General features: G+C 46.7%; 1 long non-coding RNA gene across 1 annotated transcript; it reads left to right on the forward strand.

Moving 5' to 3' along the window:
- The first annotated feature begins 15080 nt into the window (after positions 1–15080).
- LOC116987613 lies at positions 15081–27194 on the forward strand. Its single transcript, XR_004415745.1, has 3 exons — positions 15081–15091; positions 18936–18940; positions 27130–27194. It is a non-coding gene; the product is annotated as an uncharacterized LOC116987613 (long non-coding RNA).
- The last annotated feature ends 258 nt before the right edge of the window (positions 27195–27452 follow it).

A 27452-nucleotide genomic window follows, 5' to 3' on the forward strand; every position in this document is an offset into this window, starting at 1 on the left:
AGACATATGGACACCCAGGAACGTTCTCCCATGAATGAAGACAAGTTTGTGGATCATCGGCTTTCCCCTCCGGAGGTCATCGACCATCTGCCATGTTTCCTGCGATTGACCAGAGGACAAGATCTGACGAGACGGCCATGGACCAGGGCTAGCACTCAGAAGCTTCATCACACCTGACACTGCTGTGTTGCTGAGGAAGATCTGGTGTCACTGGAAATGTGGAGCTGATCCTATGTAAACTGCCCTCAGTGGAAGACCATGATGGAAATGTGCTTTTAGAGCTTGGCTGTCAGTGAAGGTGGAACAGAAAACTGCTGGAGAAACTCAGTGGGTCAGGCAGCATCTGTGGAGGGAATGGACTGACGATGTTTGGATCGGGACCCTTCAAGACTCCATTCTTGTCTCCATTTACCAGTTTGGATTATGATGACAAGAAATGGCCAATATTGATGATCACCGTGGACTGGAGTGACAGATGATTGAAAATCCCGAAGACCCAACATTGCTCCACGTTCTCTGCGACCTTCCACACGTGGCACTGGAGTAGCTGTTGAGGAACAACTTGGTGGGATTTCTTGTGGCCATGGATCTACTCCAGATTGTTTGAAGAAACAAACCTGACAGTAGTGTGAGTGCAGGCGGTTGGCCGAGGACTTGCCTTCGGTGGGTGCCGGAGGTTGATCAATGACGCGTCGTCGAGAGAACACGACATCTGCGGAGGGAATGGACAGACGACGTTGGGATTGGGATCCTTCAAGACTCCATTCTTGTGTCCATTTACCAGGTCGGTTTCTGATGACTGGAAATGGCCAAGATTGATGATCACCGTGGACTTGAATGACAGATCCTTGAAGATCTCGAAGGCCCAATCTTGCTCCACATTCTCTGCAACCTTCTACACCTGGAGCAGGAGACCCTGATGTGCTCACGGTGAGTGCCACGCAGCCATATTGGCCGCCGGCATGGAGCCAGTGAAGACTGAATTCTTGTCCTCTGGCCAATCTCAGGAACATGACCGAGGTTGATGATCACAGTGGACTTGAATGGCAGAACATTGAAGAACCCAAAGGCCAATCTTACTCCTCGTTCTACGTGACCTTCCACACCTGGCGATGGAGAAGCTGTTGAGGAACAACTTGTCGCCCAGGATCTCCTCCAGATGGTGTGAAGGGGAAAGCATTAAACAATACAATACAATACAATACAATACAATTCAATTTATTGTCATTTGGACCCCTTGAGGTCCAAACGAAATGTCGTTTCTGCAGCCATACATTACAAACAAATAGACCCAAGACACAACATAATTTACATAAACATCCATCACATTGCTGTGATGGAAGGCCAAAAAAACTTATCTCTCCACTGCACTCTCCCCCCCCGATGTCAGAGTCAAAGTCAAAGCCCCCGGCGGGCGATGGCGAATTGTCCCGTGGCCATTAAAGCCACGCCGGGTGATGCAAGGCCGCACACCGGGTCTTGATGTTAGAGCCCCCGGCGCGCGCTCGCAGAGACCCGCAGCCATTCCAAGCCGCGCGGGGCGGTGCTGTAAGGCCCCGCTCCAGGAGCTCTTCAACCCCGCAACTCCGGTGGGAGAAGTCGCCGTTGCGGGAGCCCTGAAAAGCGGACTCCCTCCAGGGACCAGCGGGCTCCCGGTGCCGTCCACCAAACCCGCAGTTGCAGCCACCGAAGCTCCGGGGGTCGGGTCGCAGCAGCGTCCACCACCGCTCCACCCGCTCCGGACTCGGCCAGCTCCGCGACGGTGAGGTGAGTAGTCGGCACCACAGCCCCCAGTCTTCCTGTTGGAGGCCGCTCCTCGTTGCAGCCCCAACGACAATGGAGACCCGACAAAGAAAAGGTCGGGTCTCCCGTGCAGGGAGAGATTTAAAAGTTACCCCCTCCCCCCCACACCACCCCCACCCTCCCACACACATACCCCAACAAAAATAACAAAAACTACATAAAAACATAAGACATAAAATAATAAAAACGCAGACGGACTGCAGAGGCCGCTGCTGACGAGAGTCGCGCCGCTGATGGGGTCGCCAGCTGTTTGCGAGGAACTTTCCCTCCGAAGACTTGCTGGAAAATGCTACTGGGCCAGAGGATGTCAGAGCTGATCGAGTTTGACAAATTTCTTACAAGCCGTTGGTTCTCATGTGCAACCCGAAGATGTGCCACATCGGTGGGGACCGCACCGGAATTTCTCACAGCAAAGTTCAACAAAGGCCCTTTTAAGAGCCACTAGAAAGAGCTACAACCTCTTCCCCGCCCGCGCTCTCGTCTGCATTTGGGATTTCATCGTCAACATTTTCCAGTACAACTGGCAGCGATCTGTTGCACATGTGAATCCACTCCATTTAAGAAATTTGTCAAACTCTTCCAGTTCTGACATCTTCTGCCCCAATCGCATTTTCCTGCAAGTCTTCGGAGGGAAAGTTCCTCACAAACAGCTGGTGACCACATCAGTCAGCAGATGTTTCATGCTCTCCCTCTGCCAAGTTCCTGAGATTGACGAGAGGACAAGATCTGAAGAGACGGCCATGGACCAGGGGTGGTACGCAGAAGCTTCATCACACCTGACCCTGCTGTGTTGCTGAGGGAACCTTCCGGTGAGCACTGCGCAGCCGTGCTGGAGTCGACCCGGCCGCCGGCACGGAGCCGGTCAAGACCGGACTTGGCCGGCGGTGGCCGCGAACAAGGACGAGCCCAGTGGTCAAAGTGTCTGCCGAGACAAGGGTGAAGAATGGGCCTGCGGTGGATGCCAGAGGTCGGTCGAGGACGTGACGCCGAGAAGGAAGAGGGAACATCGGGACCACATTGGTCACTCATCACCCCAACAGAAGAAGAATTTCAGGGGCTGATGGACAGACTGTCTCAAGCTCGCAACAAAAACCGACTGACAATCAGAGAGAGGGCGGTGTCCCTCAAAAGACGCGTAACACCAACATCGTCACACTGCACAAGCGAGTGCACCAACTACAGGGACGACTCACTTCTGAGTGTAACAGGAAAGACCTTTGCCATAGTGAACCTGCAAAGACTGCACAGACTCGCTGACCTGAGGCACAATGCGGATTCCATGGAGATAGATCCACAATGGATATGATCTTCTCCTTGCGTCAAATCCCCAAAAAATGTCAAAAGCAGCAAACCCCATTGTTCATCGCCTTTGTGGATGGTACGAAAACTTTTGATTCTGTCAGCAGACACGGCCTCGATCAGATATTGGAGACCACTGGATGTCCACCATGTCTTCTAAACATCACTTTGTCCTTCCATGCGAACATGCATCTACAGTGGAATTTGATGAACCTACATCAGACAGTTTCCCCATGAGAAGTGGAGTGAAGCAAGGCTGTGTCCCAACTCCCATGGTGTTTTGCATCTTCCTGTCTGCCCTTTTGTTCTTTGCCTTCCCAACAGACACGGAAGACGTGTATCTTCAAACCAGAAGTGATGGGATGCTCTTCAATCTGGCAATGTTGAAAGCCAAGACGAAGATGAGAACTATGCTTCAAGACTCCATTCTTGTCAGGTCGGTTTCTGACGACTGGAAATGGCCAAGTTTGATGATCACCGTGGACTTGAATGACAGATCCTTGAAGATCCCGAAGGCCCAATCTTGCTCCACGTTTTCTGCAACCTTCCACACCTGGAGCAGGAACACCTGACGCGCTCACGGTGAGTGCCACGCAGCCGTACTGGAGCCGACCAGGCCGCCAGCCTATTCACAGTGAAGACTGGATTCTTATTCTCTGGTCGATCCCAGGAGCATTTCAGAGGTCGATGATCACTGTGGACTTGAATGGCAGAATATTGACGAACCCAAAGGCAATCTTACTCCACGTTCTATGCGACCTTCCACACCTGGCGCTGGAGAAGCTGTTGAGGAACAACTTGGGGGGGGACTTCTTGTCGCCCAGGATCTCCTCCAGATGGTGTGAAGGGAATGAAACATCTGCCAGCTGTTTGCAAGGAAATTTCCCTCCGAAGAGTGGTATAAAAATGCCACTGGGGCAGATGATGAGTCAGAGCTGGACGAGTTTGCCCTTTTGTTCCTTGCCTTCCCAACAGACAAGGAAGACTTGTATCTCCAAACCAGAACAAGGACGAGCCCAGTAGCCAAAGTGTCTGCCGAGAACAATGGCCAAGGATGGGACTGCGGTGGGTGCCGGAGGTCGGTCGAGGACGTGCCGCGGGAAGGAAGAGGGACCATTGGGACCACATTGGTCACTCATCACCCAACAGATGAAGAACTTCAGGGGCTGATGGACAGACTGTCTCAAGCTCGCAACAAAGACCGACTGACAATCATCAGAGAGAGGGTGGTGTCCCACAAAAGACGCGTAACACCAACATCGTCACACTGCACAACAATCACAGCGAGTGCACCAACTACAGGGACATCTCACTTCTGAGTGTTACAGGAAAAGCCTTTGCCAGAGTGATCCTGCAAAGACTGCACAGACTCGCTGACCTGAGGCACAATGCGGATTCCATGGAGATATATCCACAATGGACATGATCTTCCCCCTTTGTCAAATCCAAGAAAAATGTCAAAAGCGCAAACCCCATTGTTCATCGCCTTTGTGGATGTTACGAAATCTTTCGATTCTGTCAGCAGACACGGCCTCTACCAGGTATTGGAGAACAGTGGATGTCTACCACGTCCTATACCTCACTTTGTCCTTCCATGCGAACATGCAACTACAGTGGAATTTGATGAACCTACATCGGACAGTTTCCCCATGAGAAGTGGAGTGATGCAATGCTGTGTCCCAACTCCCATGGTGTTTTGCATCTTCCCAACAGACACGGAAGATGTGTATCTTCAACCAAGAAGTGATGGGATGCTCTTCAATCTGGCAATGTTGAAAGCCAAGACGAAGATGAGAACTGTGCTTATAAGGGAACTCCAGCCCACTGATGATTATGCACTCAGTTACCCCAAAGAAGAGGGACTTCAGGGGCTGATGGACAGACTGTCTCGTGTTTGCACCAAAGACCGACTGACAATTAGCGTTAAGATAATTGTTGTCATGTGTCAGGGCACTCCACTCCCCTCTGAAATCACCATAAATACCACTCCACTGGAAAATGTCTTAAATTCACCAACCTAGGATCTACGGTGACTGACAGCCACTCTCTGGATGAGGAAACCAATTCACGTACAGCAAACCACCTTCTCATACAGCACCCATCTTCGGGAGGCTAAGCAAGTGGAAGAACAGGCAACTCACAATGAATGTCTACAACGCGTACGTGTTGAACACGTTACCGTACAGCAGTGAAGCTTGGACGACTTACCTACATCAAGAACGGTAAATGAATGGGAGAGGACCAAGAGAGGACTCGGTGGTGGGCAGCCTAGGACGGGCTCGCGGTGGGTGCAGGAGGTCGGTAGAGGAGTGATGTGGAGAACAAAATGGGACCTGCGTCGGAATCAGAAACAGATCAGAAACTTGAATCTCAGGAACTTGAAGCAGGATCTTGGAACATAACTTTCTCCACCACTGTCCCATCAATGAAGTCAAGTTTGTGGATCTGCGGCTTTCTCCTGAGGTCAACAAATAGTTCTGTGGTCCTGCGGACATTGAGAATATAATGTCTGCAATGGCAACATTCCCTCAGATTATCAATCTCCTGTACTCTTACTCGTCTTTACCCATTATTTGTCCAACAACGGTGGAATCGTCAGTGAAATTTAAAGCGGCATTGGAATGGTCTGGCTGTGCAGTCCTGGTCATAGAGCAGGGGACTGAGCACACAGCCTAGAGCTGGTCGTGTGTTGGTTATAGAGGAGGTGGTATTGCCCATTTGTGCTGATTGTGGTCTGCTGATGAAGAAATTGAAGATCCCGTTGTATTGGATTGAGCAGAGGAGATGTGTGAGGCAAGTTTTGTTTTAACAGAAATGGTGGTGAGTGCCTGGAATCCATTGCATGGAAGAACATGGATTTTTTATTTTTTTATTTTTTTAAATATTTTTATTAGAAGCAAACACATTATAAACATTTCATGTATATCAGTCGTGCATTATTAATATTATCAATTGTGGATTGATTCTGCTTCTAGTTTTTTTTTGAAGATAGGAAGTAAGAGAGAAAGAGGGAAAAAAAACACATGTCATGATAAAAAAAAAGAATGGAATGATTTACTGATAATACATCATTGGAGATAGGTTCGTGGATTATAAAGTATAACTTTTCATCTAATCCTGAGTTCAAGCTTCAGTTAAGTTCCCGTGCTGAACCGACCCCTTCAAATAGTCAATGAATGGAGACCATATTCGAACAAAAAGTTCTTGTTTGTCTATTAAGACAAGTCTGATTCTTTCCAGGTTTAGGGTCTCCGACATTTCCATAATCCACATTTAAATTGTGGGGTTTATAGGGCCTATCTAAATGTTAGTATTAATTTTCCCCCAGTTATTATACTGTAGTCAAGAAAGTTTATTTGGCTTGTTGTGAGGGTTAGTCTTTGTTCTGATATGCCAAGTATTATTAGTTTTGAATCGGGATCCAATTTAGTATTGATAACTTCAGAAATTATTCTAAAAATATCAATCCTGAGATTTTTGATTTTTATACAATCTACAAAAGTATGTGTTAGGTTAGCCTCTAGATGCTGACACTTATCACAGATAGGAGAGATGTGGGGAAATTCTATTTAGTTTTATTTTAGAGTAATCTAATCTGTGTAAAACTTAAAATTGTATTAAAGCATGTCTGGCATTTAAAATGAAAGAAAGTGCCTTTCCTATAAAGATGTCGCATCTTTTTAATTCCGCAATTTTTCCATTGTGTAAAACCTTTATCCAATATGGAGGGTTTAAATAAAGGATTGTTTACAATGGGGAAACAGAGTGATATATTATCCAATTTTAAAGCTTTTTTTAATTGTTTCCAGATTCGCATACCACTATGTATTATAGGGTTTTCCCTATAGGTTTTTTTGTGCAATTTTGTGGGGGCAAACATAATCAAACCAATTTCAAAAGACTAACAGTCTTCCTTTTCCATCCTTAACCAATCTGGTTGATGATCCATTTCTTCCAGCCAGAAATTTTTATATGGACTGCCCAAAAATAAAACAAAAAATTTGGTAAGGCTTAACCTCCATTTGTCTGATTTACATAAATGTTTTTTGCTTATTCTATGATTCTTATAATCCCAGATGAAGCTTATAACAATGGAATCGACCTTTTTAAAAAAATTTGGGGAGATATATTGGAATTCATTGGAATAGGTACAGTAATTGTGGTAAAAAGATCATTTTTATAGCATTAATTCTACCAAACATTGAAATGGGAAGTGTTTTCCAATACTGAATATTCTTATGTAGTTTATTCAGTAAAGGTGGGAAGTTTAATTTAAATAAAAAAGTATATGTCTTAGTTACATAAATTCATAAATATTTAAAATTTTCCTTCACTATTTTAAAAGGGGATTGTTGTAGTGTGTGTAAATTAAGTTCCGTTATTGGCATGATTTCGCTTTTATTCCAATTAATTCTATATCCTGGAAACTGACCAAATTGAGTTATTAGATTTAGTAGACTTGGAATGCTAGTTTCTGGCTTTGTAATATATATTAATACATCATTAGCATATGAAGAGATTTTATTCATTGTGTCTTTAGTATTATACCCGTGTATTTCTGGATGGGCTCTAATGCTTTCTGCTAGTGGTTCAATTGCAAGAGCGAATAATAATGGGGATAGTGGGCATCCTTGTCTACAACCTCTAGAAAGATTAAATTTAGTTGATAACATTTGGTTTGTTAATATTCTATATCTTGGATTAGAATATAAAAGTTTAACGCACGTGCAGTATTTCTCTCCCAATTGAAAATTTTCCATCACCGAAAATAAATATGACCAATTCTACCTGATCAAATGCTTTTTCAGCATCTAACAAAATGATTGCTAGGTCTGCATTAGCAATTCTATTTGAGTATATAATATTGAATAGTCGTCTCAGATTATAAAATGAATAACGTTTTGGAATAAAACCTGTTTGGGTGTATTAGTTTGTTAATCACTAAACTCAATCTATGAGATAGGATTTTAGTTAATATTTTCTGATCAGTATTTAAGAGAACTATTGCTCTATATGAACCAGGGTCTTCAGATCCTTATCAGTGTTTTGGTATAAGTGTTATTGTGGATTCATTTAAAGTTTCTGGCAATTTCTGTTGAGTGTAAGTGTATTTATACAGTGTCTAAGTGTGGGGAGATCAGATCATAATTTTTTTAATAAAATTCAGAACTTGGGCCATCAGGACCTGCGGCCTTTCCGTTTTTTAAAGATCTAATTGACTCTTCGATACCTTTTGCCGTTATTTCAGCACCTAATAATTCTCTCTTTCAGATCTAAAACCGTAAGATTACATTTCTGTAGAAATGCTTCCATTCCTGCTGATTGTTCTGTCACTTTAGTTGAGTAAAGTTTTTGATAGTATTGTAAAAATCTGTCATTGATATCTATTGGATATTTTTAAGGCAGAGGTGGACAAATGGATGCCTAGGGTTTTGGGGAAAGGCAGGAAAATGGGATTGGGAGGCAAAGATCAGCCATGTAGCCATGGCAGAGTAGACTGAATTGCCTAATTCTACTCGTATAACTTGAACTTGTGAACAGGAATCTCACAATGAAGACCAGTTTAACTGTCTACAAAGCAGGTGTGTTGAACACGTTACTGTACAGCAGGGAAGCTTGGACGACTTACCTACACCAAGAACGGAAAATGAATAATTTTCATTTCTGCTATTGTCATCACATCTTGGGAGTTTCTTGATTGAACAAAACCACATTTGAATCTCAAAGTCAAAGTCAATTTTATTCGTCACATGCAGCCGAAGGTGCAGTAAAATTAATTTGCCAGCAGCGACTTATAAAGAACACACAATACACAATAGGATTTAACAAAAACCATCCACCACTGCATTTTTCACTGTGGTGGAAGGCAACAAAGTTCAGCCATCCTCCTTCTTTGTTCACTCGTCGTCGGGGCCATAAACCCTCGTAGTCGATGTACAGGTCCTCTTCGTCGGGATGATTGAAACTCCGACGTTGGGACGGTCAAACACAATCTGCGGCTTGGAGGTCCCGAATTCGACACTTTCCTAATGGAGACCGTGGCTTCAGGATGTTATAGGCTGCAGGACGGCAGTCTGAGCTCTGTCCTCTCCCTGACCAACATGCCCAGCATTCCTACGACCCTCAAGCAGAAGTGTCTCCGCTGGCTTGGACATGTCCACAGGATTGGAAATGGACACATCCCCAGAGATGTGCTGTACGGGGAGGTCACCAAAGCACGGTGGTGGAGGCCAATACAAGAGTGGCATTTCACTGACATTTGCAAAGCGTATGTGTACGGAGAGACATGGAACGTGCAGGCAAGTAAGAGTTGGTTTCGGCATTATGTCTGGCATATTATTTAATTATTTCTTACTGCATCTTAACTGGCCTGTAAATTCAACAACACACTGATAAAAAGTTCAGTATTATGAATTAAATGCTACTGAAGAACATTGTCCACAGTGCAACTAAAGACGCAGTCCATAATATCTTGTAGTTGTGGTGAGTGTCTAGAATATGCTGTCGGATGGGGTGGTGGTTGAGGCAGGCACAATAGTGGCATTTTAGCAACTTTTTGATTTGTATGTGTTTCAGGGGTCAAGGGGAGAAGGCAAGAGAATGGGGTTAGGAGGGAGAGATAGATCAGCCATGATTGAATGACGGAGTATACTTGATGGGCCGAATGGTCAAATTCTGCTCCTATCACTTATGCCTTCGGGCCACAGATGGGCTGAAAAATATTCTTCCTTCAATGCATGGATTTTAAACATCTATCTGTACTATTACTAAAACTTTCATCTTGACCACTTCCACTCTGTGTTGTAACCAACTTCAGGGACCTCACTTCTGAGTGTTACAGGAAAGGCATTTGCCAGAGTGATCCTGCATGGACTGCAGAGGCTCGCTGACCTGAGGCACGATGCGGTTTCCATGGTGGTAGATCCACAGTGGACAAGATCTCCCTGCGTCAAATACAAGGAAAATGTCAAGAGCAGCAAAGCCCATTGTACATCGCCTTTGTGGATGTTACGAAAACTTAGAGGTGGTCATAGGTTTTGTGTGTGATTGCATTGATGTGCTGGACCCAGGACAGATCTTCAGAGATTTGGACACCCAAGAACTTGCAACATAACGTTCTCCACCGCTGTCCCATGAAAGAAGACAAGTTTGTGGATCATCGGCTTTCCCCTCCTGAGGTCATCGGCCATGTTTCCTGTGATTGACGAGAGGACAAGATCTGACGAGACGGCCATGGACCAGGGCTGGCATGCAGAAGCTTCATCACACCTGACCCTGCTGTGTTGCTGAGGAAGATCTGGTGTCACTGGAAAGGTGGAGCTGATCCTCTGTAAACTGCCTTCAGTGGAAGACCGTGATGATCTTCTTTACCGAGCTAAAGTGAAATTCAAAGGTAGACAAAATTGCTGGAGAAATTCAGCAGGTGCGGCAACATCTATGGAGCGAAGGAAACGTAACGTTTCGGGCCGAAACCCTTCGAAGTGAAATTAATTTCTGTATTCAGTTTAAAACATGTATCACATTACATAATCACTATGATAAGTCTTAAATAAACATCCTGGATATGATACAGGTATATAACAGTAGTAGATTGAGATGGTAGAGAGAGAGGCCAGGTTTGGTTCCATTTTTCAAGTCTCAGTATGTAAGTGCAGGGTTATTGTGTTGGTGGGGTGTGTGTTGGGGGTGTGTGTGTTGGGGGGGGTGTGCGTGGGGGAAGCGGAGGGTGTTGGGGGAAGGAGGATGGTGGAGGGGGGTGGGGAAGCGGGGGGTGGCGGGATGTGTGGGAGGGAGGCAGTGAGGTATTCAGAACCAGGGAGGGGGATGTGTTGGCGGGGGTGTGTGTAGGGGAGGGCTGTGTGGGGGAGGTGGGGGTGTTGCCCGGGGTGTGTGTGGAGGGGAGGGTTGTGTGGGTGAGGGGTGTGTGTGGGCAGGGGAGGGGTTAGTGGGTGAGGGGGTTGTGGGGGAGCAGTGAGGGGACTGAGCACACAGCCTAGAGCTGGTCGTGTGTTGGTTATAGAGGAGAAGGTGTCCATTTGAGGAAATTGAAGATCCAGTTGTATTGGATTGAGCAGAGGTGTTGTGAGAGGCAAGTTTTGTTTTAACAGAGATGGTGGTGAGTGCCAGGAATCCATTGCATGGAAGTCATTGGATATTTTTAAGGCGGAGATGGACACATTCTTGATGATAATGGATATCTAGGGTTTTGGGGAAAGGCAGGAAAATGGGATTGGGAGGCAGAGATCAGCCATGTAGCCATGGGAGAGTAGACTGAATTGCCTAATTCTACTCATATAACTTGAACTTGTGAACAGGAAACTCACAATGACAGGGTATGGGTGAGAGGGAGTAGCGGGAAGGAGCATGTGGGGGAGGGGGGTGTGTTGGCGGGATGTGTGGGGGGGATGGAGGGGGGCAGCGAGGTTTTTGGAACCAGGGAGGGGAATTGAGGGAGGGGGGGGGGGAGAGTGCTGTGTGGGCGGGGGTGTGTGTAGGGGAGGGGAGGGAGGAGGGCAGCAAGCGTTGAACTGAAGAAGGGGAGGTAGGGAGGGGGCAGCAGATTTTCTGGAGAGGGGGGTGGCATGGGGGCGTGTTGACCGGGGTATGTGTGGAGTGCAGGGTTGTGGGTGGGGGGGCGGGAGAGGTTTGTGGGTGATGGGGTTGTAGAGGGAGCAATGTGGGGACAGGGGGGGGGGGGTGTTTGCGGGGGGACTGAGGATGTGGGAGCGGGAGAGGAGGGGTGTGTGTTGGCAGGGTGTGTGCAGCGACCGTCGTGGAGCCGGAGAGGGGAGGTGTGAGGGGTGTGTGGTTGGGGGGAGGTTGTGTTTGTGTGGGGGAGGGAGGATGTGGAAGAGGGGGGGTGTGGGGGAGTGCGGGTGGAGTGAGGATGTGGGAGAGGGGGGTGTGGGGCAGGGGTATGTGTGGGGGAGGTGGGCTGTCTTGATGGGGGCAGGAGGGGTTGCGCGGGTGGGGGGAGCGGTGTGTGGGGGGGGCAGTGTAGGGGCGGGAGTTGTGGGGGGTGCGGGATGGGGGTGGGGGTGTGTTTCTTGCCGTAGATTACAACAACAACAACACAAAAATGCATTAATTTAAATTTCAGTAAATTTATAATCATGATACTACTGTAAAAATGTCTGTAATGCAACCAAAGACTCAGTCCATAGTTCTTCACAATTCATAATGTTTATTTTTTTTTTTTATTATTATTTATTTATTTATTCCGAACAAGTAAAGACATTAACGACATTAATATTAACAAAATCGAAATTATCAAACAATTGGACATTACAATCAATATTTACAAAGCAATGAGAAGAACAAAATCAAAGTTCCAATGTCCAACTCTGTGTCTGTACAAGCTCGAAAAGGAGTGAGAAGAAGAATAACTTATTAAATCTCACCCCTTTTCCCCAACACTTCTACCATATTTAAATCAATTCATTACTAATAATAATACTACCCTAGGCAATTTCCCGTAATACCTACAGACATATATATACATACAACTATTATGTACATACAAACTTCATAACTGAAGTACCCAAACATAAGTAAACAATAGTAAAGCAATAGATAAACATTAACCCCCACTTGTCAACCATCCCCTCCATCCCTGTACCCCTTGAGAATTATTTTTTTATATATCATTTTAAACTGATTCATGTTTGTGCATTGCTTCAATTCCCCGTTCAATTTATTCCACACTCCTACTCCACAAACCGAAATACAAAAGGTTTTTCTAGTCGTACGGACTTTTTGTTTCTTAAAGTTAAATATTCCTCTTAAATTGTAACCCCCCACACGCTCGTTAAATAATTTTTGAATGTTTCCAGGTAAATTTTTATTTTTGGCCCTAAACATTATCTGAGCTGTTTTGAATGTAACCAAATCTTCTAATTTTAATAATTTTGACTCTAAAAATAATGGATTCGTATGACCCAGATACTTAGCATTATGGATAATACGAATTGCTCTTTTTTGCATCATGGTTAATGAGTGTATCGAATTTTTATAGTTATTACCCCAGACTTCTGCACAATAATTTAAGTAGGGTAAAATCAATGAACAATAAAGAATACGGAGTGATTTGTAATCCAGAGCTTGCTTGGCTTTGTATAATACAGAGATACTTTTTGACAATTTTAATTTTACATGTTTAATATGTGATTTCCAGCTTATTTTATCGTCAATTATAACCCCAAGAAATTTATTTTCATGCACTCTTTCAACTTCCACCCCATTTATCTTTATACTTACTAGTGTATTTATTCTACAATTACCAAATAACATTATTTTAGTTTTACTCAGATTTAATGAAATTTTATTCCTATCAAACCATATTTTCAATTTACCCATTTCTTTTATTATTTTATCCAATAGCTGTTTTAAATTTACCCCAGAACAAAAAATATTTGTATCATCTGCAAACAAAACCAGCCTCAAGACATTGGACACATTACAAATATCATTTATGTACATGATAAATAATTTTGGGCCCAGCACTGACCCCTGTGGTACACCACACACAATGTCCAAGCATGTAGAATTATGACTACCCAGATTTACAAACTGTTGCCTGTTCCTTAAGTAGCTTTTAATCCAGTCCAGTACTATTCCTCTAATTCCATACCTCTCCAATTTTTTTAATAAAATATCATGATTAATTGTATCAAATGCTTTTTTTATGTCAATAAATATCCCAGCTGCATATAATTTCTTATCAATGGCGTTTGTGATGTCTTCAATTAATTCTAGTATTGCAAGTGATGTTGATCTATTTGTTCTGAATCCATATTGACTTTCTGTGATTAATTTATTATTTTCTACAAATTTGTCTAATCTATTATTAAACATTTTTTCTAATATTTTGGAAAATTGTGGGAGTAAGGAAACAGGTCTATAGTTTGTAAAATGATGCTTGTTCCCAGTTTTGTATATTGGTATTATTTTTGCTATTTTCATTTGAATTGGGAAAGTACCGGTTTGGAAGGATAAATTACAGATGAATGTTAAAGGTTTGGAGATCCCCTCAATTACCATCTTAACTAGCGACATGTCAATGTCGTTGAAATCGGTAGACTTTTTATTTTTACATGTTTTGACAATATCCAACAGTTCTTTTTCTTCTACTGCCGTAAGAAACATAGAGCAGGGATTTCTCTCCACTAAATTCTCAGGAGTTTCTCCAGATGTCCCTGAATCGGGGATTTGTTTAGCCAGGTCTGGTCCAATATTTACAAAAAAATTATTAAAACTATTAGCTATATCTTCCATATTGTAATTTTCCTTATCCTTATCAATAAAATACTTCAGGTAATTTGTTCTCCCCGGACCATTTCTGATAATGCTATTAAGTATGCTCCATATTCTTTTTATATTGTCTTTATTGTCATCTAATTTCTTCTTATAATAATCTTTCTTGCTTTCTCTTATGATGTAAGTTAATTTATTTTTATACTTTTTATATTTATTTTCTGTATCTTTAGTTCTCTCTCTTATAAAATCTCTGTATAGGGCATTTTTTTTTTACAAGCATTTTGTAATCCCTTTGTAATCCATGGACATTTAGTATAGTTTGATTTTCTATTATATTCTTTAATTGGACAATTTTTATCATATAATGACTTAAATATTGCAATAAATGTTTCATAAGCACTATCAATGTCTCTTTTTTGGTATATTATATCCCAGTTTTGTGCCAATAGATCCTTTTTTAGTGCATTGATAGCTTCCTCCGATCTCACTCGTCTATATTCTATTAATTTGTTTGGTTTGTTGTTCCTGTGGATATTATCATAAACTATAAAAACTGGCAGATGGTCACTTATATCATTAATTAATAATCCACTTACTATTTTATTTTCCACATCATTATTAAATATATTGTCAATGAGTGTAGCGCAATGGGAAGTAATTCTACTCGGTCTAGTGATTTTAGGAAATAGACTCATGCTGTACATAGTATTAATAAAATCTTCTGTAAGGTTGTGTTGATTAGGATTTAGTAGGTCAATATTGAAATCTCCACATAAAAACACTGATTTACTGCTTGTTGTTGAAAACATACTCTCCATCCAGCCCCTGAAGATTTCATGTTGCTGGGAAGAAGCTGTTCGTGAACCTGAAGGTCACTTTTTTTGAGCTTCTGAACAAAATAATGGGGATATATTGCAATGACACACATAACTAATAAAATAAATATACAGGAAATTAATAATTGAATGATAGTCTAAAAAATCTGTCGGGCAGCAAAAGACGCAGTCCATGATATCTAATCATTGTGGTTCATGTTGTGCAGTGTTCAAGAGGCTTGTAATTGTTGGGAAGAAGCTGCTCTTAAACATGGCGGTCAGGTTCCCTGCTTCTGTTGGTTTTTCACACTGGTAGGGTGGTGTGGGTCTTTGATATTAGCTGCCTTTTGCAGGTGTCATTTCCTGTGGATCCCTTTGATGGTGAAGAGATAATCACCTGTGACGGATTGAGGAGTTTCTGTATAACAGAAACCCGCCTAACACCAACATCGTCACACTGTACAAGAACAAGGGAATGCACCAACTACAGGGATACACTTTCCAGAGTGATCCTGCAAAGACTGCACAGGCTCGCTGACCTGAGGCACAATGCGGTTTCCATGGAGGTAGATCCACAATGGGCATGATCTCCCTGCGTCAAATACAAGGAAAATGTCAAGAGCAGCATTGTACATCGCTTTTGTGGATGTTACAAAAACTATTGATTCTGTCAGCAGACACGACCTCTCCCAGGTACTGGAGAACAGTGGATGTCCAGCACGTCCTAAACCTCACTTTGTCCTTCCATGCGAACTTCCATCTACAGTGGAATTTGATGAACCTACATCGGACAGTTTCCCCATGAGAAGTGGAGTAAAGCAAGGCTGTGTCCCAACTCCCATGGTGTTTTTGCATCTTCCTATCTGCCCTTTTGTTGTTTGCCTTCCCAACAGACAGGGAAGACGTGTATCTTCAAACAAGAAGTGATGGGATGCTCTTCAATCTGGCAATGTTGAAAGCCAAGACGAAGATGAGAACTGTGCTTATAAGGGAACTCCAGCCCACTGATGATGCTGCACTCAGTTCCCCAAGAGCAGAAGGACTTCAGGGGCTGATGGACAGACTGTCTTGTGTTCGCACCAATGGCCGACTGACAATTAGCGTTAAGTCAATTGTTGTCATGTGTCAGGGCACTCCATTCCCCTCTGAAATCACCATAAATACCACTCCACTGGAAAATGTCTTCAATTCACCAACCTAGGATCTATGGTGACTGACAGCCACTCTTTGGATAAGGAAACCAATTCACGTACAGTAATCCATCTTCAGGAGGCTTAGCAAGTGGACATGGAAAAACAGGAAGCTCACAATGAAGACCAAGGTAAATGTCTACAACGCATACGTGTTGAACACGTTACTGTACAGCAGTGAAGCTTGGGTGACTTACCTACATCAAGAACAGTAAATGAATGGGAGAGGACCAAGTGAGGACCCGGGGGTGGGTGCAGGAGTTCGGTAGAGGACTGATGTGGAGAACAAAATGGGACCTGCGTCGGAACCCGGACATATCTTCAGAGATATCAACGCCCAGGAATTTGAAGCAGGATCTTGGAACATAACTTTCTCCACCACTGTCCCATCAATGAAGTCAAGTTTGTGGATCTGCGGCTTTCTCCTGAGGTCAACAAATAGCTCTGTGGTCCTGCGGACATTGAGAACAAAACGTCTGCACTGGCAACATTCCCTCAGATTATCAAGCTCTCTCTTGTACTCTGACTCGTCTTTACCCATTATTTGTCCAACAACGGTGGAATCGTCAGCGAAATTTAATGACGACATTGGAATGGTCTGGCTGTGCAGTCCTGGTCATAGAGCAGGGGACTGAGCACACAGCCTAAAGCTGGTCATGTGTTAGTTATAGAGGAGGAGGCGCCCATTTGTGCTGATTGTGGTCTGCTGATGAGGAAATTGAAGATCCAGTTGTATTGGATTGAGCAGAAGAGATGTGTGAGGCAAGTTATGTTTTAACAGAGATGGTGGTGAGTGCCTGGAATCCATTGCATGGAAGAACATGGTATTCATTGGATATTTTTAAGGCGGATGGATTCTTGATGCTAATGGATGTCTAGGGTTTTGGGGAAAGACAGGAAAATGGGATTGGGAGGCAAAGATCAGCCATGTAGCCATGGCAGAGTAGACTGAATTGCCTAATTCTATTCCTATAATTTGAACTTGTGAACAGGAAACTCACAATGAAGACCAATTTAACTGTCTACAAAGCGTGTGTGTTGAACACGTTACTGTACAGCAGTGAAGCTTGGAAGACTTACCTACACCAAGAACGGAAAATGAATAATTTTCATTTCTGCTATTATCGTCACATCTTGGGAGTTTCTTGGTTGGACAAAACCACCTTTGAATCTCAAAGTCAAAGTCAATTTTATTCGTCACATGCAGCCGAAGGTGCAGTGAAATGAATTTGCCAGCAGCGACTCACTTAAAAAGAACACACAATACATGGTCGTAGGTTTTGTGTGTGATTGCATTGATGTGCTGGACCCAGGACATATTTAGAGATATGGACACCCAGCAACATAACCTTCTCCACAACTGTCCCATGAATGAAGACAAGTTTGTGAATCATCGGCTTTCCACTACCGAGATCATCGACCTCTGCCATGTTTCCTGTGATTGACCAGAGGACAATATCTACAGAGACTGCCATGGACCAGGGCTGGCACGCAGAAGCTTTATCACACCTGACCCTGCTGTGTTGCTGAGGAAGATCTGGTGTCAGTGGAAGACTGTGATAGAAATGTATTTTTAGACTTCGGCTATCAGCAAAGGTGGAGCAGAAAACTGCTGGAGGAACTCAGCGGGTCAGGCAGCATCTGTGGAGGACAGATGACATTTGGATCGAGACTCTTCAAGACTCCATTCTTGTCTCCATTTACCAGGTCGGTTTCTGATGACAGGAACTGGCCAAGATTGACGATCATCATGGATTTGCATGTCAGATGCTTGAAGATCCTGAGGACCCTATCTTGCTCCATGTTCTCTGTAAACATCCACGCCTGGTGCTGGGGAAACTTGAGGAACAACTTGGTGGGATTTCTTAGGGCGCTGTATCTCCTCCAGATTGTTTAATGGAGGTTGCCGGAGGTCGGTTGAGGAAACGACTTGGAGAGGACATTTCATCAGTGGAGGGATTGGACAGATAACGGTTTGGATCGGAAATCTTCAAGACTCCATTGTTGTCTCCATTTACCAGGTCGGTTTCTGATGACAGGAAAAGGCCAAGATTGATGATCACCATGGACTTGAATGACAGAAAATGAATGCCGCTCAAGACTGGGCTCGACCCGCAGTGGCCACGAACAAGGACGAACCCGGCAGCCGAAGTGAGCGCCAAGACAAGTGTCAAGTATGGTCCTCAGTAGATGCCGGAGGTCAGACTGCTCATGGAGTGGCACGCCGCCGAGAAGGAAGAGGAACCATCGGGACCATATTGGTCACTCATCACCACAACAGAAGAAGGACTTCAGGGGCTGATGGACAGACTGTCTCATGCTTGCAATGATTACCAACTGGCAATCAGTATTAAGACGATTGTTGTCATGGGTCAAGGCACTCCGCTCCCCTCTGAAATCATCTTAAACGCCAGTCAGCTGGAAACTTATCTAATTCACCTACCTAGGATCAACGGTGACTAATAGCCACTCTCTCTATACTCATGACTGCGTAGCCGGTCATAGTGCAAACTCCATCATCAAGTTTGCCGATGACAGCACTGTTGTGGGACGAATCACTGATGGTGACGAGTCAGAGTATAGAAGAGAGATCGACGGTGGGGGCGCTGCAAGCCGGTCGCCCTGTCAGCAGCATGTCAGTTTTTAGTATGTCCTAATGTGGGTTTTTAGTGTTTCTCTGTGTGTTTTGTGTGGGGGGGGGGGGGGTAAGGGGGAAACTTTTGGTCGCTTCCCCCGTGGCCTAACAGCAAGGATCGGGCAGCCTTTCCGGGAGACGTGCCCGGGGCTTCAGCGGCGGGCGCAGCGTGGACTCTCGGCGTGGAGCGGGTGCTCGCCGGAGGGGAGCGTCCCGTTCGCTGGCCCGCGACAGCCTGAAGCCGCGGTCTGCAGAGCTCCAGCTGGCGCGGCGTCCGCAGCCTGATTCTGGACTTACCTGGACTTTTTACCTTGTCCTTTTACCATCTGGACGCCCGCAGCGACGGCTGCAGAGGGTTGAGGTCCCGACCACGGGGGAAAATGGAGGAGGACTGGCCAAATTTTGTGCATTCCACCACTGTGATGAATGCTGTGATGGATGTTTGTGTTAAATGTTTTGTATGTTTGTGTGTTCTTTATCATTGTACCACTGCTGGCAAATTCATTTCACTTGCACTTTATGTGCAATGTGACGAATAAAACCATATTGTATTGTATTGACAATAACCTGGCTCTCAACACCAGCAAAACCAAGGAACTGATTGTGGACTTTCGAAGGGGTAGCATAGGGACCTGTTTATATCAATGGGACAATGGTGGAAAGGGTCAAGTACTTCAAATTCCTGGGCGTGCATATTTCTGATGATCTTTCCTGGTTTCAGCACACAGATGCAATTATAAAGAAAGCACATCAGCGCCTCTACTTCCTGAGAAGATTACGGAGAGTCGGTATATCAAAGAGGGCTCTCGAACTTCTGCGGGTGCACAGTAGAGAGCATGCTGACTGGTTGCTTCATGGCTTGGTTCGGCAACTTGAGCATCCAGGAGCAGAAAAGAATGCAGAAAGTTACCACTGCCCAGTCGATCATTGGCCCTGACATTCCCACCATCGAAGGGATCTATCGCAGTCGCTGCCTCAAGGCTGCCAGCATCATCAAGGACCCACACCATCATGGCCACACACTCATCTCTCTGCTGCCATCAGGTAGAAGGTACTGGAGCCTGAAATCTGGTACATCCAGGTTCATGAACAACTTCTTCCCCACAGCCATCAGGCTATTAAACTCAACTTCAAACTCTGAACTATAACAGCCTATTGCACTTTATCTGTATATTTATGTGTGTATATATGGTCTATGCTATATTGACACACTGAACTATTCTGTATGCTTACTATATTCTGTTGGGCTGTAGCAAGCAATAATTTCCTTGTCCTATCTGGGACACATGACAATAAACTCTGGATGAGGAAATCAATTCACCTACAGTAAACCACCTTCCTATACAGTAACCACTTTCTGGAGGATATCCAAGCAGACATGGAAGAACAGGAGTAATAATGTCCTATTGGCAGCACTCCCTCAGATTATCAATCTCTCCTGCACTCTGACTCATCATTACCCATTATTTGTCCAACAGCGGTGGTATCGTTGGTGAAATTTAAAGATGGCATTGGAATGGACTGGCTGTGCAGTCCTGGTCATAGAGCAGGGGACTGAGCACACAGCCTTGAGCTGGTCGTGTGTTGCTATAGAGGAGAGGGTGTTGCCAGTTTATGGTGAGCTGGAGGCCTTGCCCGAGACTGATTTGAGCCCCACCGCAAGGCCGTTGAGTTACCATCATAGCCTGCGATCCCTTGCCTGGGATCAACACTCCAACCGCGGCCTGCGGATTTCAACATCAAAGAGCTCGCAATCTTGGGTAGAGACTGATGTCGGGAAGGTCCAAAGTCGCAGGAGGTTCGACCAGCCCCAACCCGTGGTCTGATCGCCCGGTGCGGGGAAGCTGAGATCCCCCCGATGCAGGAGCTTGATCGCCCCGACGCGAAGGGCCCGACCACCGGCTAGGGGGGCCAAGATCGCCCCGTCAACAGAAATCTCGAGGCACCCGACCGCGGGAGAAGAAAGAAGGGAAGAGATTGAACTTTTTCCAGGGTGATCATCAGCCTCTGATTGACCTGAGATTGACCAAAGAACAAGGTCTGAAGAGATGGCCATGGACCAAGGATAACATGTAGAAGCTTCATCACTCCTGACTTTTCTGTGTTCCTGAGGAGGATGTGGTGCTACTAGGAATAGACTGAGCTGCTTCTCCGCTGAACTGCCTTCCCAAGCCTGGTATGGGACATCGCTCAGGACTTCAAGTAAGACCTTTACTTGGGTATCCTTCCTCTGCAATTCCCCACGAGATAAGACAATAGGTGCAGGAGTAGGCCATTCGGCCCTTCGAGCCAGCACCGCCATTCAATGTGATCATGGCTGATCATCCCCAATCAGTACCCCGTTCCTGCCTTATTCCCATATCCCCTGACTCTGCTATCTTTAAGAGCCCTATCTAGCTCTCTCTTGAAAGTATCCAGAGAACCGGCCTCCAACCGCCCTCTATGGCAGAAAATTCCACGGACTCACAACTCTCTGAGCGAAAAAGTGTTTCCTCATCTCCGTTCTAAATGGCTTACCCCTTATTCTTAAACTCTGGCCCCTGGTTCTGGACTCCCCCAACATCGGGAACATGTTTCCTGCCTCTAGTGCGTCCAAACCCTCAACAATCATATATGTTTCAATAAGATACCCTCTCATCCTTCTAAACTCCAGTGTACAAGCCCAGCCGCTCCATTCTCTCAGCATATGACAGTCCCGCCATCCCAGGAATTAACCTTGTAAACCTACGCTGCACTCCCTCAATTGCAAGAATGTCCTTCCTCAAATTAGGGGACCAAAACTGCACACAATACTCCAGGTGTGGTCTCACTAGGGCCCTGTACAACTGCAGAAGGACCTCTTTGCTCCTATACTCGACGACTCTTGTTATAAAGGCTAACATGCCATTTGCTTTCTTCACTGCCTGCTGTACATCCATGCTTACTTTCATAGACTGATGAACAAGGACCCCTAGATCCTGTTATACTTCCCCTTTTCCCAACTTGGCGCCAGACCTTACAAACAGTTGTAGAACACTCATTGGCAGCATATTCATGGCTCCCAATCTCTCACTGTCTGAAGCAGCTCCTGTGACACCAACAATGTTGTCTTCAAACTGTTGGTCTTCAAACTGGTCTGCCAGTGCCACTTGTCAAGTTCATTAGTCATAGGACCAAAATTAGGCCATTCAGCCCATCAAGTCTACTTCACCATTCAACCATGGGTGATCTATTTTGCTGCACAGTGCCAGAGAGAAAAATCGAGCAGAAGCCCATTGAAGCCTCGTCACTACGGACTGCAATCTGTTCCAAAGAGAGAGATCAGATCTCACCAGAAACCCACTGCAACCACTGGACACTGCTCTTCCAGGGTGCAGGACGTTACTCAGTACGTACCCTTCCAAAGGTTGTCTATGTAGACAGCAAAACTTAACTGTTGGGGTCATTGTCCAACGAAGGAGATGTTCTGAAGTCTTGACCTCTCTTTCTTTTGCAGCAGGTGACTCAAATCCCACCCACCATTTCAGAGTTAATTGTAAAAGCCATTAATAAAGAACCGTGATCTTGCATATTGGTCTCTTTTAATTTTGTCTCTGGAATTCTTGACTCAATAAATCTCAACAAAGCTAAGTAATCTGGTTATTGTGTGACTGGGGTGCAGGCACTGAATCCTGCCGAGGTGAAACAAGAATTTGGTTTTATTTTGGGAAGGGGGGGAAGATGGAGCATGAATTGCAGTAAACCCTTGCTATAGCGAACCACAATGGGCTGGCGGGGGGGGGGGGGGGGGGGGGGGGAGATGGAGCATGAATTACAATAAACCCTTGCTATAGTGAACCACACTGGGCGGGCGGGCAGTGGTGTGGGGGGGATTGGGGGCGGTTGAGAGGGAGGAGGGAGGTAGTGTCTGTTATTGCCAATGTTCTGCTACAACCAAATAAGGGGCTTAACATGTACAGTACTCTTGGAAAAAACAGCAAATAAACATCCAATAAATAAACAGTAAATGGCACAAAATATACCATGCCTTGTGGTGGTACTGCACTAGAGGAATGTATATCTATGATTGAAATTCTTGATTCTCTGCGTTTCTTTGCATAAATGAGCTGTGATTTGGTGAGAACTATGGCTCATCCTCTTCAGCCCCATTGCACCCCCTTCATCTCTCCCACCCCCAACTACAGTGTCCACTGAGTGCACCTCACACCCTGCCTCTGTCCAAAAAAAGTTATTTTAAGAACTGCGGAAAAGAACTATGACCTTTGTTTTACAAAGAAATGTCGTTAATCACCAATTTCAGACTTTCCAGTCCAGTGTGTGGCAGGATTGAATCTGAGAGTAGACACTTGGTCCAGGACATTTCGGAGTGGCTACATGACAGCCTCGATGGGGAGGGGGGGCAGCCAGAAGTTGTGCATGTTGACGCAAATGACATAGGTAGGAAAAGGAAGGAGGTTCTGCAATATGGCTACAGGGAGTTAGGTAAATATCATAAACACAGGACAAATATGTAAAAGGACTTGTTCGACACACGAAGTCTCTTACTAAGTATCTTTATTAAGTCACTACACACATTGTGCTCTAGCTGTCCGTGGTCATCACTGGGACTAGAGAGCGAGCTAGAGGCGGGGAAGCTACAATTATACAGGAGACAATGGGGAGTGGTTAGTAGTGGTGAGGTCACTATGTTAAAGGAGCATGCACTGATCTACATCCTTCCTCTTGGAAACAAAGCGACCACGGCTCATACGCTAGAGGCAAACCAGAAACAGTTGGAAAATATTATGAAACAGACTACTCGCACACTCCGTACCGGACAGGCGGCTTGACCAAACGCCCAGAGCGGGTGCGCAACCCGCCTTCCCCTTCCATCGCAGGAGCCACAGGAATGGGGGCAGGGACAGAGATGGGAGAACCGGGAGACAAATGCCCTGGGGAAGGAGGAGAACGGGGGGAAGGAACGGGCACCTCAGCAGGTGAAGAAGGAGAAAGAGGACCGCGTGGGCTGGGCACCATGAGCTGAGAGGGAAGAGTCCGTGGCATGCGAGGAGTGACAGGGGCAGGAGGAGTTGCAGGCGGCGGTGAATGGACTGGCGGCGGTGAATGGACAGGCGGCGGGGAATGGACAGGCGGCGAATACGGGTCCGCGGGAGGCGGAGCAGGCTCGTTGACAAGCAGCAGGTGCTGGCGTGTCCGACGGTACACAGTGCCCTCGTAATTAACCAGGTAGGACCGGGGAGAGTCGGCATTGCCAACGACAACGGCCAGCCGGTGATGACCGGAGGTGGACATCATCCGGACAACCTGGCCTGGGAACAGACGGGGAAGCAGTCGGGAAGATTTCTCAAAGGAGCGCTTTTGGATGACCTGCTTCTCGATGATGCGCTCCTTGACAGCGGCAGGGCTGCGGACCGCGGGCTTTAGGGATTGCTGAGAAACCGGGAGGGGGGGTCGAGTGGTGCGGGACATGAGGCGCTGGGCAGGCGAACCAAGTGCGGGGTCCCGAGAAATGTTGCGGAGGTTGAGGAGGGCAAGGTAGAAGTCCGAATGGGCAAGACGACAATGTTCCAGCAGCTCCTTGGCGCTGCGGACAGCGCGCTCCGCAAGGCCGTTGCTCTGCTGGTACTCGGGGCTGCTGGTGATGTGGCGAAAGTTCCATTGGGTGGCGAAGGCGGCGAACTCTGCGCTGGAAAACTGTCCGCCGTTGTCGGATTGGAGAGTCACCGGGGAACCAAAGGTAGAAAAGTGGCGGCGAAGCTTCCCGATGACGGCAGCAGACGTGAGGGACGGCAGCTGGTCCACCTCGAACCAGCTGGAGTAGGAGTCCACCAGGACCAGGAAATGTTTGCCACGCCATTCGAAGATGTCAGTGGCGACAGCCATCCACGGCAACTCGGGAGCCGGCTGCTGCATGAGAGGTTGGCGTCGTTGATGAAGCAGTAGGCTGTTGCAGGCAGCACAGGCGGAGACCCTGTCACGAAACTCCTGAATCATGCCCGGCCAGAAAAACTGGGCTTGGGCCTGGGACAAAGTGGCCTCCACCCCGGGGTGACCGTTGTGTGCGGTTTGGTAGTAGTGATCACGCAGAGCGTCCGGCACCACTACCTTGTGACCCTTCACCACCACGCCGTTGTGCAGCACCAATTCGTCCCGAACCAGGAAGTAGGGCACGGCACCGGCCGGTAGGGAAGAGCGTCGGTCAGGCCAGCCACGGCGGATGGCGCCCGCAAGCTGTTGCAGGGCAGGATCAGCGGCAGTGTGTTTGACCAGGGACTGCATCTGCCAAGAAGGAACAATGTTAACATTCAGCACCATCAGGTCAGACGATTCGTATGGATGGCGGGCAACGGAAGGGAGCGGCGCACGGGACAATGTGTCGGCCACGAACATTTCCTTGCCCTTGCGGTACACAATGTTGAACGTGAATCGTTGGAGCTGCAGCATCATTCGCTGCAACCGCGAGGAGGCCGCATGGATAGGCTTGTTCAAGATAGAGACCAGTGGCCGGTGGTCAGTTTCAATGGTGAAAGTGTTGCCCAGAATGTAGTCTTTGAATTTGGAGCATGCGAACACCACGGCAAGGAGCTCCTTCTCGATCTGAGCGTAGCGCTGCTCAGCAGGGGTCATGGTGCGAGAGGCATAGGAAACAGGCAGCTGCCGATCGTCATGGAGCTGCAGGCAGGCAGCACCGAGTCCGAAACGAGATGCATCGCAGGTGAGGACGATTGGCCTGTTCAGGTCAAAGTACGTTAAAGTCGGGGTGCGTGCGAGCTTGGACTTCAGGGCTACGAAGGCCGACTGGTGATGCGGGAGCCAGACCCAGGCATTGTCCTTTTTGATCAGCTCCCTCAGGGGAGCACTCAGGTCGCTGAGGTCGGGTATGAACTTACCCAGGTAGTTGACCATGCCCAGAAAGCGCTGCAGGCCGGGCACGTCTGTGGGAGCAGGCATTTCGGTGACCGCAGCAGTCTTCTGGGGGTCTGGCTTAAGTCCCCTGGCCGTAAATACGTGGCCTACGTACGTGACTTCCTGAACGCAGAACCGACACTTCTTCGGGTTAAGCTTGAGATTGATCTCACGAGCCCTGTCCAGGACTTGACGGAGGTGCAGGTCGTGCTCAGCGACGTCCCTCCCGTATACCAAAATGTCATCGACAATAATAGCGCACGGCAACCCGGCAAACAGCTGTTCCATGGTCCGCTGGAAAACCTCGCTTGCTGAGTTGATCCCGAAGGGCATGCGGAGAAAACGGAACCTGCCGAAAGGTGTGCTGAAAGTGGTCAGGAAGGATGAACGTTCATCCAGAGGGATCTGCCAAAAAGAGCTCTTGGCATCCAGGACCGAGAAGACTGTGGCTGGACCGACCTGTGCAGCGACGTCCTCCACCATCCGCATGGGGTAGTGCGGGTGTTTGATAGCAAGGTTCAGGTCCTTCGGGTTGATGCAGATCCTGATCTCGCTCGCATCTTTCTTGGCAGCGACGACCATGGTGGAGACCCACAGGGTGGGTGCGCTCACCTCCTTGAGGATGCCCATGGCCACCATGTCACGCAGTGTGGACTCCACGCAGCCCTTCATGGCAAAAGACACACGGTGGGCCGATCTAATCAACGGGTCGACCCCCGGGTCAACAACGATCTTATAGGCACAGGGCAGTTTGCCCAGAACGTCATCGAAACGGTCGGGATACTCTATCAGGGGGTCCATGGGGGCCTGCACCAGGTGGATGTCGCGGTGAAAAGAGACCAATCCAAAGTCCTGGCATGCACGGGCGCCCAGCAGGGTGACGTTATCAGAGTCCAGCAGAAGGAAAGTGAGGGGCCGAGAGGTCTCGAAAACTGTACAGATAACCGTGGCCTTCCCCACGGCGACCAGAACACCTCCCCCATAGGCATGAAGGCGGGAGTCATCGGGAGTCACCCTCTCCCCCGTGCTTATCTGTTTGAAGAGGCGAACAGACATAACGTTGGCAAACGCACCAGTATTGACCTTGGCCGGGAAGGAGTGTCCATTCACAGTAACATGTACGGAGGGATCCGTTATCAAAGCAGGTGCACTCAAAAGCGAAAACACAGTCGGATCACCATGGGAGGAACTCGTATCAGAATCAGGGAGTTCAAGCTGGTACTGGGAACCAGGCGCGCTATCACAGTCAGCAAGATTGTTTAGACTCCTTCCAGGAGCAGGGACAGGTTTCCCACGAGAACGACAGGCTGCAGAAAAATGGTTAAGCTTCCCGCAGGAGTTGCAAGTTTTACCCAGCGCTGGGCAAACGTTGTACTGGTGCGAGGAGAAATTACAATTTTGGCATCGACGAGGGGTGACCTTAGCGGGAGCAGAGGGGGTTAACTGGCGAGGCGGGCTATTGATCCGCCGGCGGCCAACGGTACCGGTGAAGTTGATGTCCTGGGACGCCGGGTGAGATACGGAGCCGACAGCAGAGGCCATACGAGCCGAATGCATGGCATCCTTTAG

The sequence above is a fragment of the Amblyraja radiata genome, chromosome 2 (assembly GCF_010909765.2).
Source record: "Amblyraja radiata isolate CabotCenter1 chromosome 2, sAmbRad1.1.pri, whole genome shotgun sequence".
Taxonomy (NCBI): domain Eukaryota; kingdom Metazoa; phylum Chordata; class Chondrichthyes; order Rajiformes; family Rajidae; genus Amblyraja; species Amblyraja radiata.